Source organism: Ctenopharyngodon idella, chromosome 19 (assembly GCF_019924925.1).
Source record: "Ctenopharyngodon idella isolate HZGC_01 chromosome 19, HZGC01, whole genome shotgun sequence".
NCBI lineage: Eukaryota > Metazoa > Chordata > Actinopteri > Cypriniformes > Xenocyprididae > Ctenopharyngodon > Ctenopharyngodon idella.
The window spans coordinates 21,979,862-22,000,332 of record NC_067238.1 but is presented as its reverse complement, the minus strand read 5'-3'; the positions used below and the strand labels follow the sequence as shown (position 1 = coordinate 22,000,332).

At 37.8% G+C, this 20,471-nt stretch overlaps 1 long non-coding RNA gene across 4 annotated transcripts in view; it reads left to right on the top strand.

Annotated features, from left to right (window-relative positions):
- Window positions 1–20,471, top strand: part of LOC127501481 (uncharacterized) — a 137,273-nt gene that overhangs the window by 15,770 nt on the left and 101,032 nt on the right. For all 4 annotated transcript variants that reach the window (XR_007926615.1, XR_007926619.1, XR_007926616.1 and 1 more), the window contains exons 2-3: window positions 6,663–6,710; window positions 8,265–8,450. This is a non-coding gene — a long non-coding RNA (uncharacterized LOC127501481). The remainder of the gene's footprint in view (window positions 1–6,662; window positions 6,711–8,264; window positions 8,451–20,471) is intronic.

Sequence of the window (20,471 nt, the reverse complement as noted above, 5' to 3'; positions counted from 1 at the left end):
AATATATCTATATTAAATTTCTTGAAGTTCAAAATAACCACATATTTGAGGGAACATTTATTGCTTTCTGGGGAGAACTGGAGCCGCTGTATGATAAGTCAGCGTTTATTTTCCTAGCCAGTGGTTTGATGTATGGACTAGATGTTTGATATATTTGCAAGGTGGATATGTTCCTCATTAATTCTGACGGTATCAAAACACAGAACATTAGTGAAGTATGATGAAAATCACCATACCCCCTTCCTGCCTGCATGCAGATCCTAAAGCCGTCCAGTCTGGAGGTGGAATGCAACTTTTGGCAGCAGAAACAGTGGCCGCCTTTGACAAAACACACCCTATGAACTGCTGCATCTCGCACAGTTGCGTTCCTCTCTGAAATATTTCCAGTTCCAGTCAGTTGCCGTTGTCAAACATGATTATTGATACGCAGCTTTTATTTTCATTTCGTCGCTCTCTATAACTCCCTTTTTCCCGCAGACGTATGTTATCCATAAGGCAGCGTCAGTGCTCAAGCGGGGAGATTGCTCATTCAGCAAGGGTCCACACGAGTAATGATGCCTTTATGTTTTACTTGGGCACAGACTTTAAACAAAAATACACAGCTTTCTGCCCACCTCACACATGCAAGGGAAGGAGCACACCCACCTCCTCTCACTTTAGCACATGCACACTTCTCAGCATGCTACCGGTTTCATCTACCCCACGCTCATGGGTTTGATGCTAAGCAAGGCATACGTTTATATCTGGTTCTTTTCCTGTGACAGGTCGTAAAATAATCGGTGACTTAAAAGCCCTCTGCTTTCTTCATTTCAACCTTTCAAATTGGTCTTGTTTCACAAAATGACTTGGTAGTAAAAGGAGACATCAACAAACATGGTAGCAACTGAGCCCAGGAGAAATTTTTATTCTTCAGATGTTGCACTTTAAGAGAATTAATGAATTACTCAGTTAAGTAATAATCTTGTTTCAGATGTTTCTCCTTAAAGGGTTATTTCACCCAAAAATGAAATTTCTGTCATTAAGTACTCACCCTCATGTCGTTCCAAACCCGTAAGACCTTCATTCAGAACACAAATTAAGATATTTTTGATGAAATCCGAGAGCTTTCTGATCTCCCTATACACAGCAATGTCATTCCAAATTTCAAGGCCCAGAAAAGTAGTAAAGACATTGTTAAAATCGTCCATGTGACTACAGTGGTCCAACCTTAATGTTAGGAAGTGTCGAGAATACTTTTTGTGTGCAAAAACAAAACAAAAATAACGACTTTATTCAACAATTTCTTCTCTTCCCTACTGAGCCGGCGTTCTGACATAGAACCCGGGAGTGCTGCACTGTTTACTATGTCAACAGCGTAGGAGACTGACAAGGAAGAGAAGAAATTGTTGAATAAAGTCTAGTGCTGCCCTCGATTTAAAGATTTTTCTGGTCAAATAGTAGTCTTCATTTTAAGCAATTAGTTGACTAATCACACGTTTACTAATAAACCATATTAATCATAATAAAGAGCCTTTAATGCCTATAGCCCAATCAGCGTTCAAGTGCACGCATAAAGCTTGCCATAGCTCACTGGCAGAAGTAATGATTATGAATGCATTGGGGGAAAACAGTAGGGAGATTGCTTTAACATTTTAATAATTAATTGATAAACTAGTGTTTTCTGTATTTTTGGTTGTATTTTTCTGTATTTGGGTTTTGGGTTTTTCTATTTTGGGGCACGCTCAAGTTCACAGAGAGAGAGACGGCAGAAGGTACATCCTGTTTGCTTTCGTTATTTAAAAAAAAACAAAAAAAAAAAACACGTTTTGATGTTATTGTAAGCGCACACAAATAAAAGTAAACTCTTCACAAATTCAAAAGATGTATTACTCTTATCTGTATAACCAAAAATGGAGTATTTTAAGTGCAAGTTATCGCACCGGCGCCTCCATGTTAGCTGTCATGCAGTAAGCGTGCTACTATTCAGCTTTCACACTCCACACAAACACTTAAATAGCCCGCATTTTTCTACCTTAACCTTAAAGTGAGCGGCCATGTAAGTTGCTACTACATGCATGTGTCAGATAAGCCATATTTGAGGTCAATGAATGATAGGCGAGCATTTGGATGTCCTGCCTGATGTACTGTAATTAACACATAGACCAGCTGTTAACGATCTGTCCATCACAGACTGCGTGACTTTATTGGGAAGCAAAAGTCTCCATTTGTTCTACATTTTATTTCATTTCTGTTGGGACAGGGACTTTTTGATGCCAAGGACTCCCAGAAATTGCAAGGGCTCCAATTCCTAAAATATACAGGCAGCTGTATATTTTCATGAATAAAGGTCTATTTATATAGTGTGTGAAAATATTAAGAGTGATATTTTAATGACATTTAAAGTATTGTATGACATTGATATTGTTACTGTACTGAAGCCAATACAAATTATTATTATTATTATATTATCTAGACAATATTTATTTTGTATGGTGACACTGTGTTTTTTTTCAGCCCCAGTTAAAGTGATATAAGAAATATAAACATTTAAAAAAAAGTTTTAATGTTTGACGGTTTAGAAACTAGCATGGTCAGTAGAATAAAATAAGTTTGTGATTTATCACATTATTTCTGACTAATTGTGAAAAGCAGAATTAATCAGTAATACCAAATTCTGCAAAATGCGCTAAAAAGTTAGAATTGAACATAACATATTACGGTTTATAAAATAAAATTTTATATTAATATTTTTAATATTTATATAAATATTTATTTTTTTTCTCAAATTATCTGCTGACCCCTTTGCGGGCCCCCAATTTGACTCCTGGAGATCTAGTTTCTCTTCCTTATGAGAGGATTTGCAAATAGAAAAATAAGTAACCACACGCGTTTGTTGTTGTGCATCACACTTCCTGTTTGAGTATGTGTGTGCACGCATGTGAGTAATTCACATATAGATCTGACCTTTACATAAATGTAAAGTCATTGGCTCCCCTGTGAGGCCACCAATATCAGTAGGCGGTGGGTAGATTTAAAAAGACTGGTACGGTCTTGTTTTGTGCTTGCTTACTAGCCTTTCATATACTACTATCTTTAGACACTCTTTTTCCATCCTTTCCCATGACCCCTCTCTATTCTCTGACCGAAAGCACCTGTGTGGCTTGACGCACCTGTGTGAGCGCTCTGTGTTTGGTAGGTTGTTGTCATGGTGACTGGTGAGATATCTCACAGTGGAGGGCCGCTTGATAGGATCGGCCAAAGTGGACCACCCTCAGGGCAGCATGTGAAAGACCTCATTGTGCCAGGAACCACAACCAAATCTATTTCGCCCTGTGTGGCGGCCCAGCTCAAAGCTGTGACTAAGCGTTCTGTACCTATTTTCTCTCTCTGTTCACGTATGCTTGTCTGAGGTGTATGGACTGAGCGGGTGTTTTTCTGTATCACCTGACTTCCTGTTCTTAGCGTTGGCTTTATTACAGTGCCTTTTTAAAGAGGACTCTCAGGACCTAAAGTGCCCTCAAACTTCCTGCCTCTCGCATACACTTTGGTCAGAAACATACTTTTTTGCAATGACGGTTGTGCAGATGTGAATGCTTGGCCAATGGTGAATCTAAAAGTGCTCTCCTTCATGTAAATGTGATTTCATGACGGTCAAGTTTAAGCAGTTATTAACTCCTGATTACCATTTTATAACGTAAGACTGAAATACAAAATGTACTAACCCAGAAATCACTTATTTATTTATTTACAGTTCTGTAGATTAGCAGAAACAAATAGTGGGGATTTTGAATAATTTGAATGCATTCCCTAAAAAGTATTGTTCAGATTTATGTGAGAAATGAGTGGCTTTTTATGTGTTATGAATAATGAGTCACTGAATTATTCACTCAACCAAACACTGAGACAACCAAACACAGAAACAAGTCTTCTCATTCTTTATTTAAATGTGTGCATGTACAAATAAACTAAGAGACTCCAGAAAGTGTGTTTAAGCATCATTAGCATTTCCCCACAAATGATAACAAAGCAGATAAGCTATGTCTTTTTCTTCTCAATTTTCTCATCTGCTGGAACATGCCGAACTGAATGAACATCATGCTGCCTCTCATTATATTTAATCCATAAATTCATAAATATGACACTGCAGTGCTCTTGCCAATCACCAGTATCAACAAAAGCCACCTTTTCGCTGTAGAGGTGTCACAGAAGCTGCATATGAAGTGGCATTTAGATGTATTTACATTGACTGTTTAATGTAGCTCAGAGGTGGCATGAATGCATTCACGCTGCAATTACAAATACATAAAAATGGTGTTTTAAAAACAAAATGTACAGGTGCTGCTCTGCTCTTACAGCTGACTTTCCCCCTTTTTTTTTTTTTTTTTTTTTTTTTTTTGTTCTGACAACATTGTGTTACTAACATTTAGAAAAGCAATGTTAAAAATTTGTGAATAGTTTTGAAGATAGAATCACACTCGAATGATATCTGCTCACGCTATAGTCAGTCTTCGAAGGCAGGAAATCAAAACTGAGAGGCTTCAGTAGAAAAAAAGAGTCGAGTGAATGAGAATGGTTCGTTTATAAACAAAAAGCTACTAGATGAAATGCTGTCAGTGTAAAAGAACAACTGCAGTCATGCTGCTGCTTCGCTTAGTGCTTGTACGTGTGGTGTAAAACGGGCCTTTGACTGTCCCCACACACTTACGCACACATGCTTTCATTTATTATCATTATTTTCTTTCCCTCTCTGTTTCTTTGTCTTTCTCCCACCATCTCTGTCTTTCTCTCTCCCCCTACCCCCCTCCAGGGTGTTAAATGAAGAACTTTTGATGTGTGTTTAACTCAAAGATGGCAGGCAGCTGGCAAGAGCTTCAAATCATGTGGCTTTTTTAGCCCTTTGCAGCTGCTTGCAGGATTACTGCAACTTTAAAGCAATGGATACACAGCAGTTGTACAGTTAGCAGTGATGGACAGATTGTTTAGATGGAAAGTACATTAGAAAAATATTGTTGGCACACAAACTGCAGATAATACATTGTAAAAAATAGCTTGGCACCCATATGCTAATTCCTACGTAAATTGTGTCTCTTAGCATTTGCATTGTTACCAAGTTACATTTATAAATCTGACTGAATCAGGTTTTGCCTTTTTTAATCACAATGTGCCTTTGCTAGATGCTTGCTTTAATAATTAGCTTGATTATGAGGTCAAGTGCTCTCTTTATGCTCTCACAGGCTGTGTGAAGGAACTTTGAGAATGTGTTTTAATCGACCTCCTCTGACTGTGGCGGCATGATCTATGAAGAGAAACCTCAGTGCTAAGTGCTGAGAATCCAGTGTCAGTCGTTTTAAAGGACCGCTTTACTGCTGAAGGCTGGGAATGCATAATCAGGCTCTTTAAAGAAGTGTTTGGCTGTTGCGCTGGGGGAATGTGGGCTGTCACAGATCTGCTTTGGTGCCCAGCTCTGCCTCAGCTGTTGACCACTGCCAGCTTGGCCCAGCTCAGGCAGGCAGCACAGCTGTGAACTCAGAGAACTGCCATATTTTGATCAATCTCAGCATATGTGCACTAGAGATACTGTCAGTCCTTGCTTCTCTTTACCTTGGACTACCCTGCTGGAAAAACAAGGTCATAATATCTTAAGGTGGTCAAGCTGGTCAGTGGTTTTTGCTTGACATTCCTTTGAAACAAGCGTAGTCTTAGTCCTAGCTCCTTCCTTAACTCTTTTGGATTTACTGCACAACACTGGGCCCAATTGTAGTCCAATTCACATTTACTGACCGTTGCTCAGTGAAATTTAGTAAGCAAAATCTAATTATTTCAATGGAAATCTGTGTGATGAGGAATTAAACCTGATGAACTTCTGGTGACTTTGAATTCGACCAACAGTGAAGTCCCGTTTTCTTTTGCCTGCGAAATTTCACTGAGCGATGTAAATGTGACTGCACCTTTTAGACTAACTTTGTAAAAAAAAAATAGTGTTTTCATGACATTTTAAACATTGTCAACAGCATGATCTCATGAGAAATTTTGTATGAATTTTGTACAATGTAATTTGTATGGAAACGTTTGATTTTTAGAAAAAAGTAAGCATGAAGGTCCACCCCAGTGTGGTGTAAACAGATTGTACGAAAATGTATGAGGGAGATCATACGTATCCAACAATTCGCCAAAACAGTAATGCTTACAATTTCCCATAAGAGTGTGTTGGACTGTCGCTGGTCAAGCTAGCTTTTGTAACGATGTAACTGTTGCTGATGCAACACTGAAGAAATTCTAGGTCCAAGATGAATTATCTTCTGGATTAGGTGGTTGACTGTTTAGCCATACACTAAACTAGCCAAAAGTATTTGCTGGTTTTAGATGGATAAAGCTGGTCTTCCAGACTTACCAAGCTGGTGTTCAGCTGATTGGCCATATGGTCTCTTAGCCTGACCAGAATAGAGGTTTACCAGCCCTAACCAGCTTGACCAAGGCGGTCTAACAGTTCAGCCAGGTTACTACCAGCTGGTAATCTGGTAAACTTCCTAATCCAGTTTTGGATCCATCATCCATGTAACTAACTACTACCTTTAGCACGTGGTAAGTTTGTACCACATCCAGAAACACATGTATTTAACATACTGCCTTGAGATAGAATCTTCTGTGTATTTTATGTCCAATTTTATGTTTGTGTTTTTCAGGGTCTGTGTTTGGAATGAATCAATTGGATGTTAGATTCCTCTGCAAAGGTGTGTAACTCTATATACTATGGATAAGCAAAGTACGGCACAAGGCTCCATTCATAGCCTCAGTTATTAAGCACTGAAAGATATTTTGATCTTGTGTAAATGTGGGGAATATTCATAAATAATCACCAGAGGGGCTTTTTCACACTTCCTTTCCTGCTATTGAGTCCTCAGAGAGCACTTGTCAGTGACTTGTGGGTAAACTTAGCTATTGCTGATAGGAAAGAGGTGGGAAAATTTTCAGTAGGCAAGTGGCCATGTCTCTCTCTCTCTCTCTCTCTCTCTCTCTCTCTCTCTCTCTCTCTCTCTCTCTCTCTCTCTCTCTCTCTCTCTCTCTCTCTCTCTCTCTCTCTCTCTCTCTCTCTCTCTCTCTCTCTCTCTCTCTCTCTCTGTCTCTCTCTCTCTCTCTGTCTCTCTGTCTCTCTCTCTCTCTCTCTCTCTCTCTCTCTCTCTCTCTCTCTCATATATTCTCAGTCTATCTCCCTCCATGTTGAGTCATGAGCTCTGCTACAGGGATCAGAAGGGCTGAGGGGGAAAGTCCCGAGCCTTTTCTGTCTGCACCTGGACATGCTCACATTCCACAGCCCACAGGCCTGAATGAAGGACCTGTATGAGTGTGTGGGTGGGTGTGTGCTGCAGTTTGTGCCCTGAAATGTAAAGTATGCTAATGCTGTATGAATCCTGTATTTCCTAGCCACATGAAACCACCTTTGGAATGACATAAATTTAACAGTTCTGTTGATTTTATTTTATTTTTTAAAAGGCACGGTCCACCTTTAATGTGTGTCTCACTCAAAATGGTCTATTTATACAACCTCTCACCTGTTTTAGCACACAAACACTCGTCACACAATCATACACACGTTTACATAGCTATCTTACTGGAGACTTTTCATTTACTATTTATAGTTATATCCATCCATCCATCCAAAGTAGTTCATGTGACTTGTGACCTAGGATATTTAAAGTCTTTTGATTGGTTTTATTTGGTAAGTTGTTAATCACTAAAAATGTTGACATACACCCTCTGGTGTGGAAGATTATCAGTAAATAACATAAATTTTGCCTAACAAGTTATTATGGGGCATCAGAAAAGTTGTACTGATACTTTTATGGTGCTTTTTAAAGCTTAAAAGCTCCGGTTCCCATTAATTGTAACTGCATGGAAAAAAGCTACCAGTATATTCTTCAAAATTTCTCCTTATGTGTTTTGTGGAAGAAACAAACTCATACAGGTTTGGGATGGCATGAGGGTGAGTAAATGATGACAGAATTCTCATTTTTGGTTCAGCTAATCCTTTGGAAAATGAAAAAAGAATACTCTAAGACTCCTAAAATTCAGTCTCTAAAAGTATAGTTTGGTCAGAAACACACAAGTCTTTCTCCCTGCCTAGCCTTCTGACTGATTGTCTAAGTGTTTGAAAGCCCAGAGCTCGGAAGGAATGCGTTCCTGATATCTTAAAATAACAGTAGGACGTGGTTTTACACACGCTGCGGGCCAGAACCTTGTTGTTTCCGGAATCATCTTTGACCTTCTCTCTTTTGTCCATGCCACAGATTCTTGTGTGAGAGCTGAGGCCTTTCCCAGACACAACAGAAACCAGGGGCTGTGGTTCATTTCATGACTTCCTCCTCATTGTTTGCCTGTCTATGTGACTGGAAACCGGCAGTGACAGACAGATGACTTTGGTCGCTCTTAAACCAAGCCTGTGGAGAAACTGGACCTGGTTCCCCATAGAAGTAGTGAGTAATCAAGGCCGACGGCCGAGAACCATGCTTTTCCCACACTTCTGAGGCAGCATAACCTGTCATGATGACCTTGTTGCTCAACTATGCTTTCTGCTTGATGTCCAAATTATCCCAGCACACTGCTGCCAAGTTGCTTCAGTGGTTTACACACAATCCTGTGCCCAGTGGTCACTCAGTATTTTGCTCTCCCCTCTATTTCCTTTTTCGTTCAGTTGTGCGTGTTGTGATAAGAGTGAGGCTGAATAGCAGGGATCCGCTGCCGTATTGAGGTCAGAGATGAGGATCTGGCCTCTTCAGCTGCATATTTAAAGCACCGCAGTGAGCACTAACTTCGAAAAACAAGACTCGTAAATTGACGAGACGTTACAAGAGCATTGATGGCTTAGCCAGATGCTAGGATAGGCCCCCTGTGTGGGTGTTTGCATGGATGTCTATTTCTTATGCTGTCTGTGTGTGTTTGTAGGGTTGACGGTGAGGTCCGATGTCATTCATTGCATTAACCCTTTTGGCTATGCCCTTTCAATTCAAATGTAAACACATATAATGCACACTGAAGTGCATGTATGTAACCAGAGGCAATATAGATAAACACATTTTCCTGTCATTCATACTTGTTTTATCCTATGGTTTTCAGGCTGTGTCATTACTATTGATTATTGCATACAGACAGAAATCTTAGTTTTGAAATGGTGTGCAAGGATAATTGTAACCACATATTTGAGGACTGAAATTTAAGAATCAACCATTAAAAAACATATCAGTAACTGTGAACCACTAATCTGAATTTTGCGAGTGAATGAGTTCATCTCAATGTCTATTGTGATTACAGCCATAATTTCATGCGAGTCAGTGATGATTGAGTGTCTGAGATAAAGACAATCTAGTTAAAACAAGATCTTATAAATGTACTATGTGTATTCATTTTTTGTTGCCTTTTCAAGAAGTTTCAATTGAATGACTCTAAGGCCTGGTTTCACAGACAGCTTAGATTAAGTCAGGATTAGGCCTTAGTTCAATTAAGAGTAAGGCATTTAAGTAGCTTTTATAAATGTGCCTTAGGAAAAAAAACATTACTGGTGTGCATCTTGAGACAAAACAATGGCACTGACATTTTAAGATATATCAGTGCAAGTTGCTTTCAGTTAAAACAGCTCAAACATGCATTTTAGTCTGGGATTAGGCTTAAGTCTGGAAAACAAGGGGTAAGAATGTCATGTGGTGTAACCAAGTAAAAAGTAACCGCATATTTTGTGTGTTATGTGTGTTAACACTTTAATCGTTATTTTCCAAAAGTTTTTAAACACATTTTTCAAGGTAAAAAATATATTTTACAAATATCATGAAGTATTAATTGATTACTCTCATTGTTTTTGCAGAGTCGCACCACATGACAACGTACAATCTAACCTTGTCTTGTCATAAAAAGGACAAATTATCTGATATTTGGGACTTTGGGGTGGTACTCTGTGTGTTTTTCGACTGCAGGAACCAGGGTCTAAATGAAGTTCCGGGTAAAAATTTCCCCCTCAGAAAGTCCCTGCTCACGAAGTAGTACTTTTTCAAAGTTCAGGAATTTTCGGGGGTGGTACTTGGGTGCTGAACATGCTGATTGGTTGACTCCACAGAGCATTTTGATTGGTTGACTCCACACAGCATTTTATTTTAACCACCATTTTTTAAAAGTCTGTTGCAGTGCGTGCAGTAAGAGTTGTTTGCTATTCAGATTAACAATGGAGTTTAAAAAAATATGACAGATGGACTGACGATGAGGTTTAAGCTTTATTAAGCTTATATGCAGAGGGAACTGGAAAGATCCCGAGCAGTCCTATGTCACCGGACTTAATCTTAACAGTACTTTAGACCGCGATGGAAATGCAGACAGCAACAGGTCTGGGGGAAAAAAAAAAGTTTCTGGGACAAATTTTTCCAGGTAATTTCATCGGAAAAGCGGCTTTATTGACCTTAACGCTTAAGCCCGAAGTGTCCCGCCGGCGGGACACCACCCCTCACGAAAAAATTCATAAACAAATTACTAAGGAACCACTGACAGGAATAACACAAAATAGGTATCATTTTAAAGCTTAGAAACATTCAACCATTTTGTTCAACTCTTAACGAGTGCTGAGTCATCACTCTAAAACCGAGTGTACCGCCTGCATGCGCCACCTAGCTATAAAAAATGTCATATTTTAGATCATCTAGATCATCACAGAATAGGTGTCATTTGAAAGCTTAGAGTCTGGACTTTACAATGAATGTAGCCAATTCGATTAACTCCTAAGTACTGCTGAGTTATTTGCTGAAATTAAAAAAAAAAAAAATCATAATTTATGAAAAAAAATTTTTTTATTATGTACTCCAATGTGTCAAAAGCATCATACAGCTCAGATAATCATGTGTTATATGTCATTTGAAAGGTCTCACGTAGTAGAATATGAGTATAATTGTTTTGGGCTTTGACTAAACTTGAAGGAGTTTTTGTACATGAAGCCCCGCAAGACCTATATGTAAATAAAAAAACCGATGCATCATTTATGTCATGGTTTGGCTTGTAACTTCAAGAAACATGCTCCGATTGTGGAATTGGACATCATTATTTACAGCAGATTCTCACGATTAAAATGAGTCCAACATCAGCATATTCCAATTTTCCTCCTCCCTTATTTTAGTTATTGCTTGTCAAATATGAAATGTATGTAAAATTTCCCTTGAGCAAACTTTTATTTTTTGTCTTTATCAGCAGTTATGAAGTTATGAGTCATTATTTTTATTTTTGTGCATGTCACTCAGAAAACAAACAAAAAAATAAAAATAAAAAAATAAAAATGCCTGCCTTTGTTCCAAATGCTGTAACTTTTGATTTCTTCAAGCAATCACCACAAAAAATTATTTATCCAGATACAGCTCGCATATAGAGGAACATCACCAAAAAAGAATGAACCTACTACCTTATTTCCTTTATGAGATATTCCATTTTAAATTAGAAATAGCTTTTTTGTGTGTCACTCAGGGGGGGGAAAAAAAACCTCATGGCTCAAAAACCCTCAGGGCTTAAGGGGTTAACACAGTAATGAAGGATCTTCATTAACTTTTAAGTTTTTTTTTTTTTTCCTTCTGAGAAATAACATTACAAGATTATGCCAAACTACTTTAAAGTTTTCAACTTTCATCCTTTTGATGAGCACCCCCCCCCACCCCCCCATATTAATTTTTAAGTAACATAATGCTTATTGATTTTGTGGTGCTTTAACTTAGTTTTATGCAGTCAAACAAAAATATTTGTTCAAAACTAATGTTTTCATTGTTCTCCATGCTCTTCTCGGCTGTATATTTGACTGATTTGTGTTCTCTTAGCTGCTTGGGGTCCACTGACCTACTTGCTCACAATGACAGGGCTGTTTCTTCCTGGCGGTAACAAATCGTGAGCGGGGGGCATCCTGCAGGCTTGGAGAAAGGGTGATGTATTGGAATCCCACCATTTCTCTCACGTCTCTCTCTCCTGCCATCTATTCTTTTGTTCAGGGGCCGCTCAGTTACCCTGTGTTAGCTCTTTCCCCTTTGACCTCCCCCACAGGAAGAACCAGTGACAGACTCTGAAATTCAACCGCTCTCCAGAGACACGTGTATGTTACAGCTCCATCCAGGCAACGTTGGGCCGTAGCATTGCTACAGATACTGAAGCTATTAGTTTAACTACATTTCTCAGTAGTGAGGTAGTAATGTGGCTATTTTTCAGTACAGTAGCAAAGCCATATAAAGCCTACTGTATCATATTTATCTGATACAAATTTCCAAGGCCTTAAAAAATCTTTATTCATTTTAATAAAGTAAACATAAGAATAACTTTTATATTGTAATTAATGTTTTAAGATGAACACTTACTGGACTGAAGCAACTTTGGTTTACATAATCTTTTAGAAAAAATATGGTAAAAATGTGAGTATCAACAGGCTTTTGAGGGATGTTTATAAATTTTTAGAAGTTTATAAGGCTTTATAGGGTTAATGATTTAGTAGAATATGTTACATTTTCCCTAACAATAATTTGGCTGTCAAAGTGTTCTGTATTCTCTGTTGGCTGTTTAGAATGAAACCTAGTGATAGTGATTCATGTGTGAATCAGATGAGTCGATTGTTTACAATGAATTAGTCAAACATTTTTAGCAAAATAGTATGAATCAGTTTACGATTCAGTCTGAATCATTCTGACAGCTCAATCAGGCAATGAATCTTTTAGAGCAGTTTTCAGGAAAACACAGAGTAAAACAATAACAGGATTTATATAACTGAGAACAAAGAGATTTTTTTAAAGTGGTAATTTATTTGTAGTATGTTTTGTTACACCATTTAGGTGAACAGTGAAGGAATTTTTAATAGTGTTTTAAAAAGGCAAACTGAATTGAGCACTCATTGTTCTCTCATGTCTAAAAGATTTTCTTAAAGACAGCATTTATAATGCCATACTCTGAAGATCTCCATGCACAGCAGAAATTGTCAGCTTTCATGTCTAGCTCTTCCTCAAGCTCGTATTGTGAATTAATAACATAAGTACGATCAATAATAAATGCCACTATGACTTTTGCCCCCAGACTAGACAGAAGACTATGAATTATGGATTGTTTTTTTTCATGGCTAGGGAGGTTTTTATTTTCTTGTTTTGTTCATGAGATTTATCTCATAGAATGACTTTTAATTAAAAATGCTTTAAGAGCTTTAAGAGCACTTATTTCTGAAATGAGAATTTCATTGATAATCTTACAAAAAGAAAATTGTGCAATAGTCTAAAACATATGAGATCTACTGGAAAGTTGTAGAACAACTTTGTCAAGAAGTACTTGTGACTTTGACTTCTTAAAGGGATAGTTCACCCAAAAATGAAACTTGTCATCATGTCATTCCAAACCTGTAATTTTTTTATTTCCATTCAATTCAGTGTCTGTGATCAATGCTAACCAAATCTGTTCTTGAAAATGTTTTTTTTACAGAAGAAAGTCTGTATATATATATATATATATATACTGTAGAATATACTGTAGGTTTGGATCGACATGAGAATGACTAAATTAAAATTTTCATTTTAGGGTGAATTGTCCATTTAACAACTAGAGGCATTTGTTAGTGGATGGATTTATGGTTTGCATTTCTTTATAGGAATAGTTTACTAATAAATGAACATGTCTTCATTTACTTGCAGTAATCTGTATGATTTACTTTCTTCTGTTACACTCTAAACACCAATTTTTGGTAATTTAATTGTCCACACTTTTTGCCATGGAATAACAATGAACGGGGACTGAAGCTTGAAAGCTTCAAAAATGATGCAAAGTCACCATTAAAAGTTCATAAAAAAAGTTCATATGACACAAAAGTAAGCCATATGCAATTTATTCCAAGTAATACAATAGTTAGTGTGAGAAAAACACCAGAATTGAAGACATTATTTACTGAAATTCACATTCATGTAGAAGTTCCAATGTCCCTTTTGTGAGAAATTGATTCTGAGTTGGTACTAGTCAGTGATTTGGTTTATCTGGTTGGCAAAACCTGAATGATTTCCTCACAAAACATACTGAGCTGGCCCTTGGATTCAAATCACTCAAGAGACTCAATGAACTCAATGGGGGAAAGATCGTCAGAGAATAATGATGAATTCACTCTCTGAATTTCTGTTTTTTCCCAAGTAGATTTTTGGTTCCTTGACTTGCCTTTGGCTAGCTTAGTTGGGGACTTTTAATATTCAGCAGTATTATTGATTTGACTGCTATGGCACACGAGAACTGAACTGAGCTTTGATAATGACATCACTCTTTTCTGCAGAGCTGCTTTATAGCTAACTCATTTCATAATTAAAGTGAATCAACACTTAAAGAATTGGTTCACTTTAAAATAAAATTACCCCATGATTTACTCATCCTCAAGCCATTCTAGGAGTATATGACTTTCTTCTTTCAGATGAATACAATCAGAGTTACAGTAATCACCCTCATACTCCCAAGCTCTATAATGGCAGTGCATGGAAACCACCTGTTTGAAGCTCAAAAAAAAAAAGTGCATTCTTTCATCAAAAACATACTCCACATGGCTCCGGGGGTTAATAAAGGCCTTCTGAAGCGAAGTGATGCATTTGTGTAAGAAAAATATCAATATTTAACAAGTTATAAAGTAAAATAACTAGCTTCCGCCAGACCGCCTTCTGGAAACTTAGGAAAAAGTTGTTTCGTAAGTTGACGTAGCGTATGCGTTTTGGACTGCATGAGGCGTTACACTTTCTTCCTAAGATGAATACGGAAAGCAGTGATAGTTATTTTACTTTATAACTTGTTAAACATGGATATTTTTCTTACACAAATGCATTATTTCGCCTCAGAAGGCCTTTATTAACCCCCCGGAGCCGTGTGGAGTACGTTTATGATGGATGGATGCACTTTTTTTGAGCTTCAAACAGGTGGTTTCCGTGCACTGCCATTATAAAGCTTAGGAGCATCAGGATATGACTCGGATTGTGTTCATCAGAAAGAAGAAAGTCATATACAGCTAGGATGGCTTGAGGGTGAGTAAATTATGGGGTAATTGTCATTTGAAAGTGAACTAATCCTTTAACAGACTTCAGCTAAATAATGACACCATTGTCTTTTTTTAGAGCTGCTTTACAGCAGAATTGAAGTCTGTTTGCATCATTCATCATTATTTTCCTGTTTATCGCTGTAAAGCTGCTTTGAAACAATCTATTATATAAAGCAGTATACAAATAAACGTGACTTTTATACAAAATTATCGTACACAGCATCGTATGGCTTCAGAACCCTTGAAATGTAGTGTGTGAGTCATATAGGTGGTTTTTATTATATTTCTATGAAGATTTTACATCATTTTCCTTGTAATCTTCAGTCCCCAATCATTGTATTTGGATAGACTGAAGAGCTCAACTTGAGAGAAAGTCATACAGGTTTGGAACAACATCAGGGTAAGTGATGGTTTACATTTTTTTGGTGAACTATCGCTTTAAGCTAGCATGTTTAGCTTTCATCAGTCTGCACTTAAGTTTGGGTTTCCATCTGCTCATCAGAATGTTAAACATCAAAGGCAGGCATGTTTCAAAGACTATTTAGGAGAATTTGGAAGCCCTACAAACAATAATGATCAAAGTTTAGCGTGTATTTCTTGGTTGTCCGGCATGTTTAGTCAGAGTGCCATTCCTTCAGTTAAAAAGCTAAAGATTAAAACTGTGCTTGTTAGCAACTGTGCTATTCATTGACACACCAGTCACCCACATGTTCATAGCAACCCAACCACTTTGATTGAGGAACTTGAGGCATTTTCTTTTATGTTTTGCTGTGTGTGTGTGTGTGTGTGTGTGTGTGTGTGTGTGTGTGTGTGTGTGTATTCAGCCACCCTGGATTCCTTAAGGTTTTTCTTCCCGCTTAAGTATTTTCCTCTGCAGCATTTCACCTGCCATGATGTGACTGACACAATACCTCCATCCCGCTCCCCGGCCGCCCCACTCCATCACTCTCTTCATGCTGATTTACACTGTAAGATTTTTCGCTGAGTAAATTCTGTGCCATATCCAAATCCCTCTCGTCCCGTCCTCCCGACACTCCCTCCCTCAGATGGATTTATACCGATTTTAAGACTTTTATCTTCTCTGGGTTTGTAATTTCTGTAAGCAGACACTTAACCAATGCAAAGCTTTGCTGACTAAGATGGTTGGGAGTTAACGGGAGTGATCACAACCGCTCCGAAGCATCAGCAGTCACACACACACACACACACACACGTGCATACCTATTGCATATCCATACAAACACATGCATTTAAGGACATACACTCACACGATATCTGCATGAAAACCTCATGTTCAGTCTTAATGTTTCCTTCCTCCTTTTATATGTCCATACTGTTCACATATGGTCTCATTTATAGTGCCTATAAACATGAACAAAAAATGCAGTTCATATGTAAAATGACATGAGTGCACACTTCTATAATGAGCATGTTTCTTTTCTGAGTTAAAAATAATTTAATTTTTTAGGATCATGAAGTAAATAATAGTTTATTATTTAAAAAAGCAGTCCTCAAATTAATGTCAAGTGATGCAACCAGCGTGCAGTGGTTAAAAACAAATAAAAAATAATAATAATGAAGCAGAATATATATGATATGATTACCATCATGAATGTGCGTCAAGGTCAGTAAGCCAATAAATATTGAATAATTCAATATTTGTATGATAAGGTAATGTTCATGTTGTAGTAAAAAAAATCATAAAAAAATGTTGACTTCCAAAAAAAAATTATGAAATGACATTTTATTCAAATATTTAAAAATATTTATTTATTAAATAAGTTACTAAATCTCAACATTATTTATATATATATATGTATATATGTGTATATGTATGTATGTGTATATACAGGTGCTGGTCATATAATTAGAATATCATCAAAAAGTTAATTTATTTCACCAATTCCATTCAAAAAGTGAAACTTGTATATTATATTCATTAATTACACACAGACTGATATATTTCAAATGTTTATTTCTTTTAATTTTGATGATTATAACTGACAACTAAGGAAAATCCCAAATTCAGTATCTCAGAAAATTAGAATATTGTGAAAAGGTTCAATATTGAAGACACCTGGTGCCACACTCTAATCAGCTAGTTAACTCAAAACACCTGCAAAGGCCTTTAAATGGTCTCTCAGTCTAGTTCTGTAGGCTACACAATCATGGGGAAGACTGCTGACTTGACAGTTGTCCAAAAGACGACCATTGACACCTTGCACAAGGAGGGCAAGACACAAAAGTTCATTGCAAAAGAGGCTGGCTGTTCACAGAGCTCTGTGTCCAAGCACATTAATAGAGAGGCGAAGGGAAGGAAAAGATGTGGTAGAAAAAAGTGTACAAGCAATAGGGATAACCGCACCCTGGAAAGGATTGTGAAACAAAACCCATTCAAAAATGTGGGGGAGATTCACAAAGAGTGGACTGCAGCTGGAGTCAGTGCTTCAAGAACCACTACGCACAGACGTATGCAAGACATGGGTTTCAGCTGTCGCATTCCTTGTGTCAAGCCACTCTTGAACAACAGACAAGCGTCTCGCCCGGGCTAAAGACAAAAAGGACTGGACTGCTGCTGAGTGGTCCAAAGTTATGTTCTCTGATGAAAGTAAATTTTGCATTTCCTTTGGAAATCAGGGTCCCAGAGTCTGGAGGAAGAGAGGAGAGGCACACAATCCACGTTGCTTGAGGTCCAGTGTAAAGTTTCCACAGTCAGTGATGGTTTGGGATGCCATGTCATCTGCTGGTGTTGGTCCACTGTGTTTTCTGAGGTCCAAGGTCAACGCAGTCGTATACCAGGAAGTTTTAGAGCACTTCATGCTTCCTGCTGCTGACCAACTTTATGGAGATGCAGATTTCATTTTCCAACAGGACTTGGCACCTGCACACAGTGCCAAAGCTACCAGTACCTGGTTTAAGGACCATGGTATCCCTGTTCTTAATTGGCCAGCAAACTTGCCTGACCTTAACCCCATAGAAAATCTATGGTGTATTGTGAAGAGGAAGATGCGATATGCCAGACCCAACAATGCAGAACAGCTGAAGGCCACTATCAGAGCAACCTGGGCTCTTATAACACCTGAGCAGTGCCACAGACTGATCGACTCCATGCCACGCAGCATTGCTGCAGTAATTCAGGCAAAAGGAGCCCCAACTAAGTATTGAGTGCTGTACATGCTCATACTTTTCATGTTCATACTTTTTAGTTGGCCAAGATTTCTAAAAATCCTTTCTTTGTATTGGTCTTAAGTAATATTCTAATTTTCTGAGACACTAAATTTGGGATTTTCCTAGTTGTCAGTTATAATCATCAAAATTAAAAGAAATAAACATTTGAAATATATCAGTCTGTGTGTAATGAATGAATATAATATACAAGTTTCACTTTTTGAATAGAATTAGTGAAATAAATCAACTTTTTGATGATATTCTAATTATATGACCAGCACCTGTATATGATTGAATCATTTTTTCAAAGTTTTATATTATCATTTATTAAAGTCAAGAATTACAAGAATTACATATAAATGTTTATATTTAGAAATAAATCAATAAATAAATTTAAGTTTTATAATTTGACCTTTTTATGACAATGCAAAGTAAGTTTATAAAATGTCATGACGTGTGATTTTACAAATATTTATTTATAAAACAGACATTTATTAATTACTTATTGCTATTTGTAAAACACATTTGACCTTGTATTTATTCTTGAAAATGGTCTAAAAGTTTTCAGTATGAAACCAACATGAATACAAAGATTATATTTCTGAGAACTCTGCATTTGTTTTCAACTATTTTTTGCCTTTTGTTTATCGTGGACCCAGATACAAATGGGCTGTCATAATTATCATATTAATGATATAATGAAATTAAACCTAATATAACTATTATATGAAAATGAATCTTTCTATAGCTAAATAAAAGGATAATCCAGTCCACTTACATCAGTTAATAATTTCCTATCCAGCACACAAGCCTTTCTTCCCATAGCTTCAGTCTTACCATTCTACAGCCAAATAAACATGTAGGACAGAGGCTGTTATTTGGACATCTCACCACACAATTACTGATACTCATTCCAGCTGAAAAGGCCGCAGTGGCCCTAGAGAGAAGAACATTGCGTTCATTCAGTGAAGATAAATGTCTTTATTTTCACAACCATGCAGAGGGCATGCCTTATAACTGACAAACCATAAGTCAGTATCAGTCTTTTAAAAATTGATATTTGTCCCAGAGTGGGAGTAAATTCACCCATCAAACAAACAAACTGAACAGTCAGACGCGTCTCCTCTCCCAGGCCTGTTTGGAGAACGCTGAGTTCCTTGTTTGTCAGTGTGTTTGGGGAGTTGGGAGGGAGAGGGAGCGGATGTACGTTTAAGTCAGTTCCTCTTTTTGTGCGGAACGATATGAGGTCTGAGTGGGGCAGTTAAGGGTGTGCTGGTGCCAAAAGCATTATTTGGAGTGAGCCAGACAGTAGCCGTCAAAACAGGAAAGGCAAACAGCAGATGCTGAGATCTGCAGCACGCCATGAAGGTAACCTCAAGCCTCGGCCCCCTGCTCTCACAAACTCAACTTCCTGTTTAGCAGAGCGAGGGGGAGGGGGGGCGGGGGGGATGACCCTGTGGTTAAACACAAGTAGAAGTAGAAACAACTGACCAGAATCCAACAGTCATTTGAAGCATTTAAATAGTAACAGGTGTGAGAATGAAAATGTGTAGTTTGGGCTACTTTTTTGTAGTCATGCTCTTTTGAAAAAGTTATCGATCTGTCCATCTGTCTCTCTGTCTCTGAAGAATGGCTTAAAAATATTAAATCTCATTCTTTGACATTCACATTTTTTTTTTTTTTTTTTTTTTTTTTGGGGGGGGGGCATGATCTCTGCACATCATTATTGCTGCACCCCAAGGCACTTTTGTGACTAGAAATGCAGTTATTGCTTTCACATTAGTGATATGATGTACTTGGCTCCTTTCAAGTGATATAGCAGGGATAGTGAGTGAGAGCCCAGAGAAGGATGAAGGTTTGGACTGATGTGGTGAGACTGATCCTTATGGTTGCCCCCTGCTGGTAGGAGCCAGCATTATTGTGCTCCCCTACTGATTTCAGCAGGGAAAGGGGAGTTGAGTCTACCTCATTAGGAAGTGTGGGCTATAAGGAGCAAGAAATGGAGAGATCCTAATATTGCTGTGGCTGTGTGCTGTGGCTGTGTGCTGTATAGGCTTTTCATTTTTCAAAGCTTCTCCGGACACAAGAGCGCTGCTCAATTAGGCTGTCCGCTCACAACTTAATGAGGAACCAGCCGTGACAACGTCCTCTAATTTATGACAAATTGCCTAATTGTTCCTGGCTATTCACATGCTCTGGGCGAGGTTTGTGGAACGTGCAGAGACACCATCACTGCCACCATAAGTCTGGATTTTCTTGCAGTTCTTCTCATCTACTGACTATT